Source organism: Hydra vulgaris, chromosome 03, assembly GCF_038396675.1.
Source record: "Hydra vulgaris chromosome 03, alternate assembly HydraT2T_AEP".
Classification (NCBI taxonomy): Eukaryota; Metazoa; Cnidaria; class Hydrozoa; order Anthoathecata; family Hydridae; genus Hydra; species Hydra vulgaris.
This window is the reverse complement of record NC_088922.1, coordinates 5,001-27,099: the sequence shown is the minus strand read 5'-3', so window position 1 is coordinate 27,099 and position 22,099 is coordinate 5,001. Positions and strand designations below refer to the sequence as shown.

Here is a 22,099-nt window from a genome sequence, read left to right as displayed (position 1 = left end):
TAGAAGCATTTACAGATATCGCAATTCGCGAACAATTTTTGGCAAATTTTTCAGAGAACTATAAGTTTTTAGTACTATGCCATTTTACTATACAGTATTTTAGGTCTATGGCACCTTAAAAAAGATGTCAATATGGCCGCTGAATGTATATTTTTTGCAACCTAATAAATCTTGAATAAATCCTTTTGTGATTGTATAGGTAGTAGGAGAAACGGGGTGAGATGGGACTTGGCAATATCTCAGTGAAAAGTTTAATAAAGCAAAAGTTTTTTATCAATGTTATAAGTTTGCACACGGTTTGTAGATTTGGGGTCCTAATATCAATAAAATACCCTATGAAAATCCTTTTAAGGGGTGATAGTGCATGCCTATGGGAGGCCAAAATAAAGGGTTTTGAAATCCCTCATTAACATCCAAAGCATAATTTTGGTCAAGAAGTTTATAAGCTTTTGCATACCATAATGCGATCTATTTAAGTGCTTAAAATGCAACAAGACATGCTTTGTTTAAACAATATATATAATATAAAATGTAATGCATAAAAAAAAACTGTTTTATTCTATAAGCTTTTATCCAAATATGCATATTATTGCTGTTCCGATGTATAGATATGTAAAGATAGATTCTCAAGTTCGAAATTGCGGCCGTGGCGCAGTGGTTAGTGCGCTTGCTTTATAAGCAGGAGATCCAGGTTCAAAAACGAGCTCTGGACAAATTTTCGCGTCACGGTAAGGAAGGAGGCGTGAACTTCCTGGTTAAATGCACTTCCGCGGTGCTCTGTGACAAGACCGTTAGGACTTCTTGGGGCACCTAAAATAAAAATTTAAAAAAAAAAAAAAAAAAAAACTTTGCCCCTCGGTTAAAAAATTACCGGCCAATAATTTTTTCGGGAAATGGCAGTAGTTATTCAAAGAAGAAAGCAAAATGTAAACACAGTGAGCGCTTTTTAAATAAATTTAAAAATGCGTACATTTGCAAAAACTCATGAAGATTGCAGAAAATCTGTTTGTGTTATATGCATGAAAAAAGGTGATCAAGAATTGACTGAAAACTATAAGTTGAAAATTCTTCAACTGATTCAAACAGACATAGATTTCAGTGATGAAAGGGTGCCTTTGACTACTTGTGTTTCATGCAGATCTCAAATTGGAAAACTTTGTGCTGGAAAAATCAATCATGTGCCTAAACCTTTTGACTTCAAGTCAATTTCTATCAAACCTACAACCAGAGTTTCGTCAGTTTGTGAGTGCCTTTTATGCCAAATTGCCAAGATTAAAGGAAAGGAGAAGCATCCGTTTGACAAAGTCAAAGAAACCGAGGAAAAAATTCCAAAGCAAACATCTCAGAGTTCTGAAAAGCGCTGCACAAAGTGCTTGTCAATTATTGGCCGAGGACTTCTGCACTTTAGGTTTTCATGGCGAGTTCACAACTGCACCATTGGAACTCGCCATGAAAACCTGAAAAGAATAGCCACAGATGATCCCGTAGGTGCAGAGCAAGTGGCTGCAGCAGTCTTAGCATCCAAAAGCGCATCTCCAAATGGCACTATTAGACTCAGTCAGCCTTGTGGAAAACTTTTGCCATTGAGGAGAGGTAATTACTTCTATTGTCTAGTTAATTATCACAGTATCATTATGCTAAATTAAAGGCACTCAAAATGTTGATTCACAAACATTTAATTTATGACCTGTAATAATTAATTATGAGAAAAAGAAACAAGAATGCTTTTATATTAATTAATATGCTAATTGCAACTGCTTTTATTGAAAATTCATCTCTTAATTAATTACCCTGCTTCAATTTTATTTCATCAACCTAATTTTACTTTAAATCATTCTCATTGCAAGAATAAATATATTTTTTCCTAATGGATGTTATTTTATTGTTTTTAAAGGTCCGTCATCGGCTCAGCAGATATTCAAAGAACCACTCACAACAGAAAATATGGTTCAAATTCAGCAAAATACAGGACTTTCAAACAATGGCATGCAAAAACTAGATTCCGCATTAAATCAAATCAGCCCAATTAGATTGGTAAAGCCAAATTTATCAAAATACCTGTTTTTAGCACTAAATTTAAGTAGATTTGACCATGTTCTTATTTCTGTTTTAGAAAATACCACTCTCCAATTCATTGTAATAACTTTAACATAACCATTCAGGACAAATTCTAAGAAAAGAAAACAAATTGAGCTATATCCATATTTTTGTGATTGGACTCAATCCAGTAAAATTGTGGTAAAATTTTAAATTTAAGGTGTTATGTTGGTTATTAAATATTTGAAATTGTTAAAAAAACTAACCCTAACCCAAATCCTAACCCTGACCCTAACCCTAAAACCTGACCCTAACCATAACCGTGACTACCCTGACCCTAACCTAACCCTAACACACTAACCCTAACCCTGATTAGAAAAGCAGCTAAACCACTCCAAGACTAATAAACAAGCGATAGCGTCGATGTTGGAGTATCGATTCATGGTATTAGTATAGAGTGGAATCCCCACTATTAAAACCACATCGATCCAACTCCAGCGAGATACATAATCGGAATGATCTTTTAACCAGCTTTAATCAATGCTGGGTCAACAGTTGCTCCCTCAATCAGTTGATCTCTTCGCGGCAAAACCTTAAATGATTTTAAACCAGCTTCAATCAATGCTGAGTCAGCAGTTGCTCCCTCAATCATGAGAAAATATTACAAAAATTTTTTATTCTCGTTAATGAAGTTTAAATTTATATTTTATTGTTTAAAGTTATGGTTTAATTGTTTAAAGTATATATTTTAAAGAAGTTAAACAAAAAATTTGATTTTTTATTATTGAACTATAATGTTACTTTATCTTATTTTGACATATTAAAACTATTTTACCCTCTATTATTGTTAAATTGTTTATTCAATTAATTGTGCTATGTATCAATTTACTTTATATTTAAAACTTGAAAAGAATTACCTATATTTAATAGAAAAAAGGTAAAGTGAGACAATTTTGGCTATAATATCCAAAGGGTGTAAACGACATATGGTAATCGAGGCCTATAAATGAATGTGTATTTATGTCTTTCATACTAAAGAAATAATTTTAATCTATGAACTAATCAACAGGTACATGAATATTGATATGGATCAATACGTGATATATTTTATTTTAAATTAACTTAAAACAACTAACATTAAAAATGTGATGCTTCTAAGATATTAATTTATACAATAATATGAAATAAAATTCGGGAAAAAAATATTATTAAATTTTCTTTCTAAATGTGTTCCATTTGTATTACTTCCTTGAAAATGCACGTATAATTGAATTTGTACAAATACAATCGTTTATATCTTCATGTTGCTATTGTCAAAAAAAAGAATCGAAAAAAAAAAATAAACCCAAGAATGATGTTGCACTATATAGCTTATAAGCTATAGTGAAACATCTCTGCGCTGATTAAACAATCAAGTTGGATGTTATAAAATACTTTTTTTTTTCGCCTACCTTTTATTTCATCACGTTAACACAACATGTCCAAAATGACGTCGGCTGATGTTTCATTTCTGCTATTAATTTATGGTAGAAATAAAACACCAGTATTAATTATATTAAAATACGAAAAAAACGTTATTACAACTTAATTTCGCCTAAAATACAACGTTTTCGAAACTTTTTTTTTTTTTTAATTTAACGTTGGTCTTACGCCTTTCCAACGGCATTCAGCGCAAAGTGAGCGTTGTTAAAACGTCAATTTGACAACGTTGTTATAAAGTTGAAAAAATGATGTTATGCGCTGTTTCATTAATAACATCACAACAACGCCATTCTAACTTTACGAAAGACGTTGAAACAACGTTGTCACAGCGTATTTTTTTTATTGGGAATACTTTTTTCTTTGTTGAATGTAACAATACATGTTAAATTTAACAAAGAAAATATTAGAATCCAAACTTTCTCTACTTTATTCGATAAAAATTTTTTGTATTTTTTTATTAGGTTTACACTTATTGTTATTTTTTTAAATTTAGACTCATTATATTAACATGTTTTGATCAAAAGTGTTATGCTACGTTATAACAACATAAAATAATTTTGTTATTATAAGATAATGTTTGAATGTAACATTAGTTCTTATAATAATAGCAAAAAGTAAAACTTTCATTAACACTAAAACTTATGTTCATTTGCTAAAATCTAGGCTATAAAAACTTAATTTTTAAAGGGCACTTTAAAAAAATTGATTTTGACAACATCACTGATTGACAAATTTGACACCAATAGTTTTAACGGTTATTTTTTGCATTGCAAACGGTTTACGCGGTTTTATAAAAAATACAATAAAATTTATACAGTATTTAAAATTTAGTACCCGTTCCCAGAGAGCCCTATTTCGCTTAAGGTGTGTACATTTATTAAAAATAAGTAAATAGTTAGAGTCTTAAAACTTTTACATGAACAAAGAATCGTCAGAATTTTTAAACTTAATAAATCTAAATGGAAGAAGATAATAAGGTTATGATAAATTTAACAAAAAAAAAGTATTGGAATTCAAACTATTTCTACTGTTTGCGATAATATTTTGTAGTTATTTTTTTATTAGTTTAACATTTATAGTTTCTTTTTAAATTTAGACTCAGTATATCAACATTTTTTATAAGAAGTCTTATTTTACGTTTTAACAACATAAAATAATTTTGTTCTTATAAGATAATGCTTATATGTAGCATAAATTCTTATAATAATAGAAATATGAAAAACTGTTATTACCGCCAAAACTAATATTTAATTTACTAAGATCTTGGTGTTAAAAACTTAATTTTTAAAGAACAGGTTAAAAAAGTTGATTATGACAATATCACTGACTAAGCAACTTGGCGCCAATAGCTTTACCGGTTATATTTGGCTTTGTAAAGACATTACGCCGTTTTATAAAAAGAAACAGCAAAGTTTGTACAGTATTTGAAATTTAATACCCGTTCCCAGTAGGCTCTGTTTTGCTTAAAGTGTGTAGATTTATCAACAAATAAGTTATTACTCTCAAAACTTTGACACGAACAAAGAATCTCAAAACTTTGACACGAACAAAGAGTCTCAAAACTTTGACACGAACAAAGAATCCTTCGGCGTTTTTAAACTTAATAAATCTAAATGGAAGTAGATTTTATGGTAATGTTAAATTTAAAAAAAAAGTATTAGAATCAAAACTTTCTCTACTGTATGCGATAATATTTTTTTAATATTTTTTTATTAGATTTACATATATTGTTATTTTTTAAATTTTAACTCAGTATATTAACATGTTATAATCAAAAGTCTTATGCTACATTATAGCAACATAAAATTATTTTGTTATTATAAAAAAATGTTTAAATGTAACATAAATTCTTATAATAATAGAATAAGTAAAACTTTTATTATCACTAAAAGTCATGTTTAATTTACTAAAATGTAGGCTTTAAAAACTTATTTTTAAAGGGCAGCTTAAAAAATTTATTTTGACAACATCACTAATTGACAATCTTGGCGCCAATAGTTTTAACGGTTATTTTTTGCTTTGCAAACGATTTCACCGTTTTATAAATAGAAACAGCAAAGTTTATACAGTATTTGAAATTTAATACCCGTTCCCAGTAGACTCTGTTTTGCTTAAAGTGTGTAGATTTATCAACAAATAAGTTATTACTTAGAGTCTCAAAACTTTGACACGAACAAAGAATGCTTCGGAATTTTTAAACTTAATAAATCTAAATGGATGATTTGGACTAATTGACAATCTAGGCGCCAATAGTTTTAACAGTTATTTTTTGCTTTGCAAACTATTTACGCCGTTTTTTAAAAAGAAACAATAAAGTTTATACTGTATTTGAAATTTAATACCCGCTCCCAGAGTGCCGTATTTCGCTTAAGGTGCGTAGATTTATCAAAAATAAGTTAATACTTAGAGTCCTAAAACTTTTACATAACAAAGAATCGTCAGAATTTATAAACTAAATAAGTCTCTATCGATAAAGATAACACGATAATGTTAAATTTGACAAAAAAATATTGGAATTTATACTTTCTTTACCGAATGCGATAATATTTTTTTAGTTTCTTTTTTTAGATTTACATTTATTGTTTATTTTTTAATTTAGACTCAGTATATTACCATGTTATAGTCCACATCACTGATTGAAAACTTTGCACCAATAGTTTTACTGGTTATCTTTCGCTTTCAGGGTATCGCTTTACGTCGTTCTATAAAAAGAAACAATAAAGTTTATACAGTATTTAAATTTCATACCCGCTTCCAGAAAGCTCACTTTCGCCTAAAGTGTGTAGGATTTTCAACAAATAAATTAATACTTAGAGTCTTAAAAGTTTTCTTAAATAAAAAATTCTCAATATTTATAAAGTAAAATAAATCTAAATTGAGAAAAAATAACAAATTAATGTTAAATTTAACAAAAATATAATTGGAATCCAAACTTTCTTTACTGTACGCGATAATAGTTTTTTAGCTTTTTATAATTAGTTTTTCATTTATTGTTTGTTTTTAAATATAGACTCAGTATATAAACATGTTATAATCAAAAGATTTATGTTACGTTATAACAACATAAATTTGTTTTGTTATTTAAAATAATGTTTGAACGTTTCACAAAATTGTTATAATAATATAAACAAGTAAAACTTTTATTATCACTAAAACTAATATTCAATTTACTAAATCAAGGCTTTAAAAACTTATTTTTTAAGAACAGTTTGAAAAAATTGATTTTGAAATGATCACTGATTAAGAAACTTGGCGCCAATAGCTTTACCGGTTATATTTGGCTTTGCAAACACATTACGCCGTTTATAAAAAAAACAGCAAAGTTTATACAAAATTTGAAATTTAATACCCGTTCCCAGTAGGCTCTGTTTTGCTTAAATTGTGTAGATTTATCAACAAATAAGTTATTACTCTCAAAACTTTAACACGAACAAAGAATCTCAAAACTTTGACACGAACAAAGAGTCTCAAAACTTTGACACGAACAAAGAATCCTTCGGCATTTTTAAACGTAATAAATCTAAATGGAAGAAGATTTTATGGTAATGTTAAATTTAACAAAAAAAGTATTAGAATCAAAACTTTCTCTACTGTATGCGATAAAAAAATATTGGAATCCAACCTTTCTCTTGTGTATGCGATAATATTTTTTGGCCCTAATTAACATCTCTACCCCTCTATTTTTTTTTTTTTTTGATTATGATAGAGAATTTTATCCTGATTAAGAATCGAATAAAAACATAGACCTGAAAACCAAAGGAAAGTTCTCTAATTTGATGTTGACGTTTCAAAAAAATATACCAAAAACGCTAATATTTGTCATCTTTTTTGAAACATGACTAAGTTATAATTAAGGCGGTAAACATTATGAACTTAATCATTAAAAAAACTTGATAGCCCGGTTTTTATTCCGCTAAAACATTCTATGGATAAATTTGTTGTGTATTTTCTTTTTATTTTAGTATTTTTTTTCTTGAAAAAACTTCGAATTTCAATAAGTTTTATTTTTTATTTTCAGATTATATACATATTTTTTTAAATATATTAATATTTTAGATAGACAAATGTTACTATATACAAAAATAATAATCAAACGTGATATTCATTCACAACTTGGTTCCAAAAATGAAAATAAGAATGTTCTTTAAAACGTTGCGCCCACATGAGTTCTGACAAATAATTGGGAATCATTTCTCTATTTGTGGGTCCAAACATAGCTTTAAATTTGGCTTTGCTTCTTTGCCACATTGCCTCAACCCTGTTTGTTGTAACATTTGTTTCAGGATCAACAAAATGTAAAGTATGGTTTACTGTGCCATGTTGAAAACCTTGCGCTGCTAAACCTTGGTATGCTGCCCACAAATCACTCCATATTTCAGTTCCAGGACGAATCCATTGTATAATGATGGGTAATATGGTTGTTGCATCGCGGTGCGCTACAGGAATGAGTAATTCTTCTTTAGTTGCTATATCGTACGCACCAAAAATCCATTGACCTTTAATTTTACCTCGGTTGTATTTCCTTCTTAAAAAAAGTGATTCATCTATTTCCACTATTGAACCTGGTCCTCCTAATTGCACACGGTTGTTAAGGAAATAAGTAACGACAATGTCTCTACAAAATTGATTCCAATCAACTACAGTTTTGTTGCTACCAATTTCTAAATCCTTTTGTATATCTTCTACTGAAAGGCCACAACTTTTTCCGGCGCCACGAGTCCAAATATAAGTAATACTTATTATTTGCCAAAGTTTCAGTTGAGATCTTTTAAAAAAACTTCCAACACGAATATTTATTTTCTTTTTGCATTGTTTTTGCATGCATCTCCAAATCTTTCCATCAACATTATGACTATTTTGTTCGTTGCACTGGATGTTGCATCGAGGACAGATCATATTTATAGCAAGTAAACCAAACTCCCTGCACCACCGGATGCACTCGTTATCATTATTTTTAAACCTGCGACCAATTTCCGGTAAATTAAGGCTATCAAACTCGATAATAGTCGGTCGTCTAACGTTCGCCATTTTAATTTTAAAACAGAAATACAGAAACATTTCTTATAGAATCTTTTATAACTAAATTTTAATTTTTGCAAATTTTTTGCATCGGAATTTTTATGAATACTTTCGGAATTTTCATGAGTATTTTAATTACTTTCAAACAACAGAAACCAGGTGGCGTAACTAAATAGTGAAATTTTAAATTGTTATAAAAAAAGATGATGAACATTAGCGTTTTTCGTATATTTTTTTGACACTTTAACATCAAATTAGAGAACATTCCTTTGGTTTTCAGGTCAATGTTTTTATACGATTCTTAATCAGGATAAAATTCTCTACCATAATCAAAAATAAAAATAGGGGGTAGAGATGTAAATTAGCGCCTATTTTTTTAGTGTTTTTTTTATTAGTTTTACATTTATTGTTTATTTTTAAATTTAGACTTAAAAGTCCTATGTTACGTTATAACAGCATAAAATAGTTTGTTTTTGTTTTTTTTATTTCTTCACTTTTTCTTTAATTTCTTCACAGTAACTATCGCAGTAAAATAAGTGAAAAAAAAATGCATATATATAAAAAATTACAAATTGTGCTGCATATAACATAAGAATGCGGGGACTTGCAAAGATCAGATGATCTTGTCATCTAGAACCGCGTACAATCGTTACGTATATAAAACAATTTTGCAATGTGTATAAAATAATTAAGGCAGTCAAATAAATAATGTCGTTATGTCGCCATAAGATAAACAAAACTTTTGTCATCAGCAAACATAACTGTCATTTTGTTCTTATATGATAATGTTTGAATGTAACATAAATTCTTATAATAATAGAAACACATATAACTTTTATTATTACTAAAACTTATGTTTAATTTTCTAAAATTTAGGCTTTAAAAACTTAATTTTTAAAGAACAGCTTAAAAAAATTGATTTTAACAACATCGCTGATTGAGAAACTTATCACCATTAGTTTTACTGGTTATTTTTTACTTTGCAAACGCTTTACGCCGTTTTATAAAAAGAAACAATAAAGTTTAAACAGTATTTAAAGTTTAATGCCCGTTCCCAGTAGGCCCTGTTTCTTTTATACTTTTTTTTATTTTTTTATTATTTTCTTTTTTCATTAAAGAAAAAGAATACCGTTTTATATAAATAAAATTTACATGACCGGGGCTAAAAGGAGACAATATTTGCCTTATTACTACGCCCCGCCTACGTTTTGTCTAAAGTGTGAATATTTATCAACAAATAGCTTTATACTTAGAGTCTCAAAAATTTTACATAAACAAAGATTCCTAAGAAATTATAAACCTAATAAATCTAAATGGAGAAAGATAATAAGGTAATGTTAAAATTAACTAAGAAAATATTTGAATCTAAACTTTCACTACTATATGCAATAATTTTTTTTAGTGTATTTTGATTAGTTTTACATTTATTGCTAATTTTTTAATTTAGACTCAGTATATTAACATTATTTAATCAAAACTCTTATGCCACGTTATAACAACATCAAATAATTATGTTATTATAAGATAATGTTTAAATGTAACATAATTTCTTATGATGAAAGAAATAAGTAAAACTTTTATTATCACTGAAGCTTTTGTTTAGTTTACTAAAATCTAGGCTTTAAAAACCTAATTTTTAAAGGACAGCTTAAAAGAATTAATTTTGACAACATCATTAGTTGAGAAATATGGCACCAATAGATTTACCGGGTAATTTTTGCTTGACAAACGCTTTACGATGTAGTATAAAGTGAAATAATAAAGCATATACAGTATTTGAAATTTAATACCCGTTCCCAGTAGACTATGAAAGTAAAAATTATAAACCTAATAAATCTAAATGGATAAAGATAATAAGGTAATGTTAAATTTAACAAAGAAATGTTGGAATCCAAAACTTTCTCTATTGTATGCCATAAAATTTTTTTAGTATATTTTTATTAGCTTTACATTTATTGTTATTTTTTAAATTAAGACTCAGTATATTAACATGTTATAATCAAATGTCTTATGCTACGTTTTAATAGTATAAAATCATTTTGTTATTATAAGAAAATGTTTAAATGTGACTGATTCTTATAATAATAGAAATAAGTAAAATTTTATTATCACTAAACATTTTTTTTTTTGCCGTTAAATAATATATACAGTTTCGAAGCACATAAAAAAATAAATATTGGCGGGGCAAGAAGAAGACTAATTTAGCCTTATCGCCGTGCCCTATTCTCACGTATTTACAAAAACCGTATTATTTAATTATCTTTAGTTAACAAACTATTTATTAAAAAATAAAAATAAAAAAGTAAAATGGATAACAATTCCTTGTCTTTTAAAGAAAAATTTAAAGAATAAAAATTTAAGGAAAGATTAAGATCAAGTGAATAAGAATAAATAAATAAGATATTATCATTTGCTTAAAACTTAAAAATTTAAGGTAAGATTTAAAAATAAAAAGTAAATAAATTAATATACACCATAGAAAAAACATAAATAAATTAGTTTACTTCATAGAAATAACGTAAATAAATTAGCAAACATCATAGAGATAATACCATAATTAAGATAATAATAAAAAAAATTGTTAATACACTCAGTGACATATTTTTGCATTTTTTGTATTTAAGTTTTAATTAAAAAAAATATTTAAAATCGGATATATTAAAATCCATAAGTAAGAATGCCTGTTTTGATTCATTTTTAAACTGCTCTATACTAGTTTTATGTGTATTCGCAATTTTGGGAAACATTTTTCACAAGTAGGGTCCACGATAAAGAACTGAATATGAAGTTAGTTTTGAATAATATTTTGGGACAACAAAGTTGTTACTTGAAAATTTTGTTGGATATTTATGAACTATTTTGTCAAAACAGGATTGAAATATTTTAGGAGATAATCCTATATTTGTTTTATACATGAACATTAAAACTTGGTGTAGGTTGGTTTTAGTGCTCCAAGTATACGCAGAAGAGGCTCACAAGGTAGAGTTCTATTAGCTCCAAAAATTATTCTGCACGCGTGTTTTTTAAGAAAACAAAAAGTTTACAGTACAATTTTTTTAATTTTGTATGGTTTGTACTTGCCCATGCAATATTGCAATAAATTAAATAACAATGAATAAAAGAGAAATATAAACTTTTCAAAGAACTACTGCTTAAAAAGGGTTTAGTCCTATATATCATTGCCAGATTTTTTGATATTTTATTTTCAATACTTTTTATATGTAAACTCCAACATAAATGTTCATCTAAGATTACGCCTAGAAAGTTTACTGAGTTTTCTCTTTTCATGTTAGTGTTATTGATTATTAGATTAGGCAATTTGATGGGAATAATTTTTGATTTATTAACTTTGTGGAACAAAATAAATTTGGTTTTATCTGCATTTAGAAAGTTTATCACTTTTGAACCACTCATTAAATTTCAATAATTGTTCGTTTGTTGTTTCAAATAGTGAATTAATATCACTGTGGGAATAAAAAGGATTGGAGTCATTTGCAAAAAGAATACAATTTAATAAATCTGTTGCTAAATTTAAATCATTAATATACACTAGGAACAACAGTGGTCCTAAAATAGAGCCCTGGGAACCCAACAAGGTTCGGCAGTCGGAAATATTTGTTTTTGTTCATAAACTATAAATTGATTTCTATCGGTCAAATAACTTTTGAACCAAAGTATATTGTTATTTTTTACACCATAGTGTTCAAGTTTTTTTTATTAGTATATTATGATTAACGGTATCGAAAGCTTTTGACAGATCCATGAAAACTCCTAAGGTAAAGTAGTTACTACTGAATCCACTTGATATTTGATTTACTAGTTTAATCACTGCAGGCTCCGTTAAATTTTTTTTTGAAAACTAATTGTTTTGAATACAGCATGTCGTTTTCTGATAAGTGATTAAAAAGTCTATTGTACATTCTCTCAAGTAATTTTGAAAAACAAAGTAAAATAGATATTGGCCTATAATTAGAGATATTGAGTCATCTCCGGACTTAAATATCAGCATGATTAGTGCAATTTTTATCTTTTCAGGGACGATACCTGTTTTAAGTGAAAGATTAAATATGTGAAATAACGAGGGTTCTATTATATTATATACTGATTTTACAACATCAACGTTAATTTTTATCAAATCCAGCACTTTTGTTAGATTTAAGGTAAAAAAAAGATGGTTTGCAATTCAATTAATTTTAAATTAGGTTGATCCATAACTTTATCGTAATTTTTTAAATAAGATTCAAATGGTGTTGAATTCATAGAAATTTTTAATGTCAAATTCGGACCGGTATTAGCAAAGAAGCCGTTTAGTTTTTTCAGCAATAATTAATTTATCTAAATTGTGTTTTTATCAATTGTTATTTTTTTGGCAGAATGTTTCTCGCATAATTATTTTTTCCTATTATTTCTTTAATTACACTCCATGCTTTTTTTAGTGTTTCCGGTAGCTTTACTTAAAAGCTTTGCATGATAAAGCTCTTTTGAGTTACTTTTTGTTTTTACAAATATATTTTTATAATTTTTATATGTTATTTCGTTTTTATAAGTTTTTTTTCAAGTAATTATCATATAACTTTTGTTTTTTTTTGAAGATTTTAGTAACCCGTCAGACATCCATGGAGTTAAAACAGTTTTGGTTTTTACAATAATTTTTTTTCAGGAAATGCTTGATCAGATTGCTTGCAGAATTGATTTAAAAATAGATTATATGCGTTGGTAACGTCATGTGACTGCAATACCAAATTCCAACCAACGTTGTCTTTTAAAAGATTTTGAATTTTTTTACCGAGTTTTCATTAATCTGTCGCCTAAATATAATGGATTGAAAAGGGATACTGTTAAATAACATATTGTCAGTATCTAGGAATGTTGGGAAATGATCCGATAAGCCAGTTTTGATTATGCCTGTGTAAAGACGGTTATTAAGATGGTTATTAGTTATTATATTATCAAGAAGTGTAGAAGAGTTGTTAGTCACTCTCGTTGCCTTGTTTATTGACGGAATTAAATTATTTTGAAGAAGAGTATTTATAAAATTGTTAACATTATTATTGGAAGCATGGTTTATTAGGTCTATGTTAAAATCCCCAACTAAGTAGGCATCACTTCGGGTTTTATTTATATTTGTTAGGAATGGTTTAACATGAGTTTTAAATTTTTTTAAGCTAGTAGATGGAGACCTATATGTGGCATTTATAAATATTTTTTTTTGCGGTTTTATTTATTAATTCAATGCATAATGACTCACAATCTTTTTTATTTACACAGAGATCGTGACATAAATTATAACTAATTGAGTTGTGAACAAAAATACATACACCCCCACCAACACCAAAACCACGTGGTTGATGAACTGATGAGTAATTAATTAGTTCATATTGGGGATTTTTTCACTACGCTTACATCAAGTTTCCGTTATACAAATAATTTAAAAATTGTGTTTTAATTCATCCAACAAAAACCTAAGATTTTCGAAATTTTTATTTAAACTTCGAATATTAATGTTTAAAATTGAAAAACTATTTTTATTTTTTTGAAGATATTGAGAAGATTCAATAACTGTATAGTATTGGCTTTCAAATATTTTTTGATTAAAGTCATTAGAGTCATCGACGTCACTGAGTGCGACATTTTCATCTAGAAATTTAATTATAAAGTTTTCCTCCATTTTAAAGTAACACATATATAAATAAACGCAAAATAGTTTATAAAATAGTTACGAGTAGTTAAAAGAAAAGTAATAAACCCTAACTCTCACTGGCACGGATTCGGGATTTCTTTCGTTTTTTTAGACACCCACTCGCGTACAATCAGCTTATCATATGATATCATATGATATCTATGCAAATTTTCCCAGCTGCCGCTCAACTTTCATCTTTTCTCGAAGATCTTTTTTTATTAAGTTCGAAGCAAAAATCTTCGTTTATGTAGATATTTTCACCTTTTAATTTAAAAGAATTTTTAAAAATTTCTACCTAATCTTTGTAGTCTAACAGCTTAATAAAAATTTTGCGTGGTGTTTTTGCATCTCGGCGTTCACTACGATGCGCTCGTTCAACTCTAACATTTCTAACCCCTAGAGTCTCCTTAAAAAGTTTAATCACTTTTATTTCACTTTCAGACCATGTTTCATTTTCATTTTCTTTGATGCCATCAATCCTAAGGTTGTTTCTTTGTGAGCGATCCTCAATTTCCCTAAGTTTTTTTTTAAATTAGTCAATAAACTCATTTTTTTATGTACTTCGGTTTTACAAAATCTTTTTTTTAAATAGACTTTTTAATTTTTTTTTCAATATTAATTTTGATCTTTTTTTCGATGAGTTCCTGATGAAAATTTAAACTTTACTTTATATCAAATACATCCTTTTTCAATCGTTCAATATTTTCCATGCCGTCATTAATGTTTATTTTAGCTTTTTGTTGTCGGTCGCTCATTATTTTTGCGTTCGCACTGATGAGTTTAAGAATATATTCTTCTTGTTGTTTCATTAGTAATACTATACCTTTTTTGTACTCCGCAAACATTTTCTTGAAGATTGTTTGAATTTCACTAATGGTTACTGCCATATTTAATAATTAATAGCAACTTGTATTTTTACTTTTAAAGTTGTATTATAAAAAAAAAATTCTTCGATCAATAAAAACACGTCTGTTCGATCAATAAAAAAAGTAAATGCGGAAGAAAGATTTTATGATTGTTATTTATATAATAATTATTATATAATAATATATAATAATTATATTATACAATAAAGTTATATAATCATTATATAATAATATATAATAATTATACTATATGATAATATATAATAATTATATTATATAATAATATATAATAATTATATTATATAAATATATTATAATTATCTAATAATTATATAATATATTATTTATGCGGAAAAAAAACTTATGTTTAATTTACTAAAATCTTGGCTTTAAAAACATAGTTTTTAAAGGATGACTTACAAAATTGAGTTTGACAACATCACTGATTAAGAATCTTGGCGCCAATAATTTTAACGGGTATTTTTTGCTTTACAAAGGCTTTACGCCGTTATATAAAAAGAAACAATAAAGTTTCTACAGTATTTAAAATTTAATACCCGTTCCCAGTAAGCGCGCATTCGCCTAAAGTGTGTAGATTCATCAAGTAATAGTTTAATTCTTAGAGTACTTATTTTGTACATAAACAAAGATTCCTCAGCATTTATAAACTAAATAAATCGAAATGAATAAAGATAAAAAGGTAATGTTAAATTTAACAAAAAAAACATGTGATTCTATTTTTACTCCACTATATGCGATAATATATTTTTAGTTTTTTTTTTATTAGTTTTACATTTACTGTTTTTTTTTAATTTAGACTCAGTATATTAGCATGATAAAATCAAAAGCCTTATGTTACGTTTTAACAACATAAAGTAATTTTGTTATTATCAGATAATGTATGAACTTAGCATAAATTCTTATAATAATAGAAATGAGTAAAACTTTTATTATCTTTAAAACCTATGTTTAATTTACTAAAATCTAGTCTTTAAAAACTTATTTTATAAAGGACAGTTAATAAACTTGATTTTGGCAACATTACTGCTTGAGAAACTTGTACCAGTAGTTTTACTGTTTATTTTTTTACTTTGCAAAGGCTTTACGCAGTTTTATAAAAAGAAACAATAAAGTTTATATAGTATTTAAATTTAATACATGTTCAGTTGGCCCTGTTTAGCTTAAAGTGTGTCGGTTTATCAAAAAATAAGTTAATACTTAGATTCTCAAAACTTTTACATGAACAAAGAATCCTCAGAGATTATAAACTTAATAAATCTTAATGGATTAAGATAATAAGGTAATATTAAATTTAACAAAGAAAATATTGGAATCCAAACTTTCTCTACAGTATGCGATAATATTTTTTTAGTTTTTTTTTTATTAGTTTTACATTTATTGTTATTTTTTAAATTTAGATTCAGTATATTCAGGGTTAGGGTTAGGGTTAGGTTAACCCTGACAGTATATCAAAAGTCCTATTTTACGTTATAACAACATAAAATAAATTTGTAATTATAAGATGTTTTAATGTAACATAAATTGCTATAACAATGGAAATTAGAAATACTTTTATTATCACTTTAACTTATATTTAAGTTAATAAAATATCGGCTTTAAAAACTTATTTTTAAATGACTGTTTTTGAAAATTGGTTTTGACAACATCACCGATTGAGAAACTTGGCACCAATAGTTTTACTGGTTATTTTTCGTTTTGCAAACGCTTTCCACCTTTTTATCGAAAGAAACAATAAAGTTTATACAATATTTAAAATTTAATAATCGTTTTCAAGAAGGACTGTTTTAGTTTATTTGTCTTGATTTAATAACAGAGAAATTAATACTCAATTAATCAAAAATTTTACATGAACAAGTAAAATTCAGAATTTTTAAACTTGTAATCCTGAATGGATTATGATAATAAGGTAATGGTAAACTTAATAAAAAAAAGATTGAAATCCAGACTTTCTCAAGTAAATGTGATTATACTTTAAAAAAAATGTTTTTTATCAATTCTAGATTTGATGTTTATATTTAAAATTGACTTTGTATATTAAGATTTTATAATCAAAAATCCTATGTAAACTTGTAACAATGATAAACTATTTTATTATTATTGAGTGATAAGCTAAATTTAACATAAATACTAATAAGAATAAAAATAAGTAAAACTTTTTATGTGATCACGGTTTGCATGGGTCCTGATAATATTAACAAAGCCGAACAATGAACGCCACTTATATGGGGTGATAGTGTACCTATCAAGGTACGCTATGATTTAATTTTTGAAATCTTTGTATTGTCTCTGCAAAAAATATATTTTATAATGTTTCCACTTATTAAAACCGTCTTAAATACATTGACTTTCAAAATGAAGTAAATGGACAACTATATAAACCCTATGTTTTATATTATATTACAATCAAATAACATCTGATTAAATTGTAATACAATCTTTGATTTTCTCCACAAGAAAATAATTCGAAATAGTTTGATCTGTTTGTTTAGTCAAAACATTTCAACATTTTTACATGCTATATTGAAACTCATAATTAGTAAGTAATGTAAACCTAAAGCTTTGACTTGATTTTAACTGTTCATATCAATTATGCAGCATAACAATCTTTTCGTACTCAATCAAGTTGAGTTTCTTTGCCAGTCTTTTGAGTGAGACATGGTTTTTGAGGCGGTAAGCTGGTATCAACTCGTAACTCAGTATCAGCAATGCTTAGACAAAACTTAAGAAATCTTTTACCATTATTGTTTCCTAGCTAAACACAACATCAACCAGAAATTTTGCGAGATCGAATAATATGACTTACAACACTTGATAAGTTATTGCAGTGAGCAACCATACTGTACAGGAATCTTTTATTTTGTTGATGCTTTTTATGTCACTGCAGAAGACGAAATCACTCAAGTGTTTATTTGCTCTTAAAAAATTCTAATAAAATTTTGACTCCACCATCTTGCTGTCTGATGTTTGGTTTACAGTTGTGAGCAATTTCTTTAATCCGCTGTTTGATAGTCCCGTATTAAATTGTATAATTACAGAAGCTAGAGTGGTCAATTTCGGAGCGCCAAATAGTGGCTAGATACTACTTCGATCTGAAAGCAAAACGTACATAATTTTTATACCAAATTTTGTTGACAGAGGTTGTTGCAAGTGATTAGAAATTTTCAAAAATATACTTCCCAAATTCTAATTTGTCTCTTTCTTTAAAGATTTTTTCTAATTATCTGTGTAAAAACTATTTACTTATAAATATTTATCTGGGGTATTTGTAAGTGGGGGCACGCCAGATGCTTTAGCAACCCAAATAGTACTTTTAGGGGATAATTCTTTATTGGAAAAAACTCGAGATGCAAATTGTTTGGCTAATAGAGCAACTATTACTGCTGAAGATAGAAGGTTTTCCCTGAACTTTATTTGAAAGCTTCAATTGGGCAAACCTTTTCCTAAAAGGTAGAGGCATGTGATGGACGTACATTTGTAGTTCGTTCTTAATGGCAATTTGCTCTTCAAGAAGATGTTCTTCTTGCAGCTTTGAATAACAATAACAAATTGCGTCTCTTGTTTCATGACTTGAAATTAGAGAAAGAAAGGAGAATGGTTTCTTTACCCTTTTGTTTCCTCCACAAAACTGGTATTGATAAGTATTACAAGAATAACTGGTATTGACCTTTGTTTTGCACAGTTGGCGATTTGATTAGAAAGCCTGTCTACGGTAACCTGTCTTCAACTTTATTTTAGGCAAAGCAAGCAAACACTCGTTCTATTTTCTTCGTAAACCTTTGCCTGACTTGGCATTGCGACAATTAACTAAATCCAACTTTACTAAATCAAAATCTCCCTTTTACAAAACTTAACCTAAATTTAATTTGGCCAACAAATCATTAACACATCTACAAACATTATTAATTTTGTTATTATAAATCATAAATATCAAACACAGCATTCATTGCATAACTATCAGGTACCAAAAACCTTCCAATTGAAGGTAAAACTATTATTTCACTTCAAATTTTCAAAATCATTTTAAAAAACAGCTAGTTGAATATGACATATCTCAAATTGTATTTTATTTTTAATACTTTTATTTTTTAGTTCTTAACTTTTCTTTTGTTTGCTAAAAAGCAAAACATATATATATATATATATATATTTATGTGTGTAGATGTATTTTTTTTTATGTGTAAAAAAATATGAAATGTTTATATAAAATTATTAATTTACTGATATTGTAAAATTTTATTATAGATTTATGATAGTGCAAACGATACAACGGGGCTTGATGATAAGATTTTTGTCTTCTGCCTGCTCCGGTCATATCTTAACTCAAAATATTTTGTAAATAACTTATTATGAAAATGACGAAATAAATTTAAAAAAAAAATTTACAAGCAATTAAATCAAAGAAACAAATACTTAAAGTACAAGGAAGTAATTAATGCATGATTATTTCATTTAAAGGAAATATTTATTAAGCTTAATGACACTTGTCATACTTTATGACAATTCAGATGAGATTTTATTTGATGACATATTCTTACTTTGTTTCATCAATTATTATGGTCAATAATACATTCTCAGTGTTGGCTAAATAAAAATTTCGTTTTAATACTTGCTCCATTACCTATTTGTATTTTACATCGTAACTGCTTTTCTTAATAAATGAACCAAATAGTATATAATTGAATGCAATCTATTGTCAAAATTTGTAAGTTGATATACAACCGTTTTGGCACTTAGTATTGCACAATTATTGAAACCAAAACAAAAAAATCATTTGTAGGCAATACTGTAGAAATATGTAAGCATTTTTATGCTATCCATTTCTATGCATGGTTTGCTCTTGTAAGCCACAAGAGTTAAATAAGTTTTTCTGAAGAATATTTTAAATACATTTTTCGAAACTTTTCCTGATTAAATATGTAAACAAATACTGTAAACATACTTTTGATTATCAGGAAGTAAATAATAAGTACTAATTATTTTTTAGAAAGCAACTATTGCTATATTAGTCAAATCTCTGTTGATTTTTTTAACACCTTTTTTATTAAATGATGCTGGGCTACAATCTTTATTTTATTTAACTTGAACGTAAGCTTAAACGGAACTTGATAAATGAGCACCGGTATTGATCTATAAAGTTCCGTTTTTATTATTTTTATCATTCCTCAAAATTTACACATTTTTTATAAGATTGATAGATAGCATTCGCAGAACCACTACTGTTAGCAACGTAATGTTTCGTATTGCTATCCATCTCTTCAACAGCATTTTAATGAAAATTTAACTGTTGTGACCTTGTTACATTTTTTTCATGATTTAATTTTTTTAAGTAGGTGTAGAGGTATGATCAAAACTTGTAAGTTAGTAATTCCAAGCAAATGCATCATATTATTTCACAAGCACTTTAAACGTACATTTATATTTCTGTCTTTCTAATCTTTTATTATAACAATTTTATAAACTTATTTCAAATGTGTTGTCAAAATCTTTTCTTTCTAGCCTGATTACTTCTTCTAAATTGGAAGTTCCAATTGTGTAAAACAAAATTTACGCCGTATATTTATAATTCCGCCGCAAAGGCTCAAGTTCTGCTCATAAGTTTTACCAATTAGTTACTAGGCAAACTAAAAATGTACGGCATAAATTTAGTTTTCCAACAATGGAAACTTAGAAGAACATTTTAAAAGTCTAGAATAATATGTTTAGGGAATAAAAATGTAGAACATAGTGCAACTTCTAACGGTGGGTGCAAACTTTTTTTATAATTATTTATAATTTACTTTCCTAATTCATAACCACCCAATAGTGCTATCTATAAACGTACGGTCAAGACCCAATCAAATACTTATTTTAATAATGTGATGTTTTCATACATTATTAATAAAAAATAACAATTTTTTAAATTTTTTTTTAAATTGTTAAAATAACATTAAATTCTACCATAATTTTTTCTTTAGTGTAAAACCCCTCGTTGTATAAACGAAAACGATGTTTATACGAAATATTGCAAAACATGTAATGCACCAACACAAATACAAAGAATTGAGGAGAAGCTTAGTGAAGATCCACAAAAACAGCCATGTTTGGAACAAGAAAATTTGAGCAGGATTAAAAACCTTTGTTCAAACCGAAAGCCATAACCTTAATAAGAAAAAAAAAACGTTTTTCTTAAACAGTTTATTGCATAATATGACAAATATTGTAAAATTATAATTAATTCTAATGATACGTAATTGTCCAATAGTATATGTTAGTTTATTTTATACTAAACCCCGCCGACAACGCAGTTTTCAACCTACTTGTTAACTATTAATCATTTTTTTGTTTAGGGTTAGGGTTAGGGTTAGTGTTAGGGTTAGGGTTAGGGTTAGGGTTAGGGTTAGAGTCAGGGTTAGGGTTAAAGTTAGGGTTAGGTCAGGGTCAGGGTTAGTGTCAGGGTTAGGGTTTGGGTTAGGGTTAGGGTTAAGGGTTAGGGTCAGGGTTAGGGTTAGTTTATCCGAAATAACAAGACAAAGTCTGTTTATTCGATATGCAAGCTGGACCTGTAGCCTAAGGGAAAAAAGGAAACAAAGACTAAAACATATGATAAGTAATAGACTTACGCTAAGTTAGACAGGGTTAGGGTTAGGGTTAGGGTTAGGGTCAGGATTAGGGTTAGGGTTAGGGTTAGGGTCAGGGTTAGGGTCAGGGGTTAGGGTTAGGGTTAGGGTTAGGGTTAGGGTTTGGTTATATTTCGCAATTACACAAAAAAGTGTAATCACTATAATGGAACACGTGTGGCCGTGGAAGCCTCAGAAAATAGCGAAGATAGGATTATATAAGAGTTAGTATTAGTAAAGAATTAAATATAGAAATTGGACAGATGTCCAGTACAGATTTAAAAATAAGTATATTTATATAATTCTTGCCTTTGAATATGTTACACGTTTATACCCGACCTGAGATACAATAGAAGTTAGGTATCATATTTATCCGAAAAGAATCGGACAAGGTCTGC

General features: G+C 27.6%; 1 long non-coding RNA gene across 1 annotated transcript; it reads left to right on the top strand.

Annotated features, from left to right (window-relative positions):
* Nucleotides 1-4,855: 4,855 nt before the first annotated feature.
* LOC136077605 (uncharacterized) lies at nt 4,856-21,348 on the top strand. Its single transcript, XR_010637113.1, has 2 exons — nt 4,856-5,150; nt 21,060-21,348. It is a non-coding gene; the product is annotated as an uncharacterized LOC136077605 (long non-coding RNA).
* The last annotated feature ends 751 nt before the right edge of the window (nt 21,349-22,099 follow it).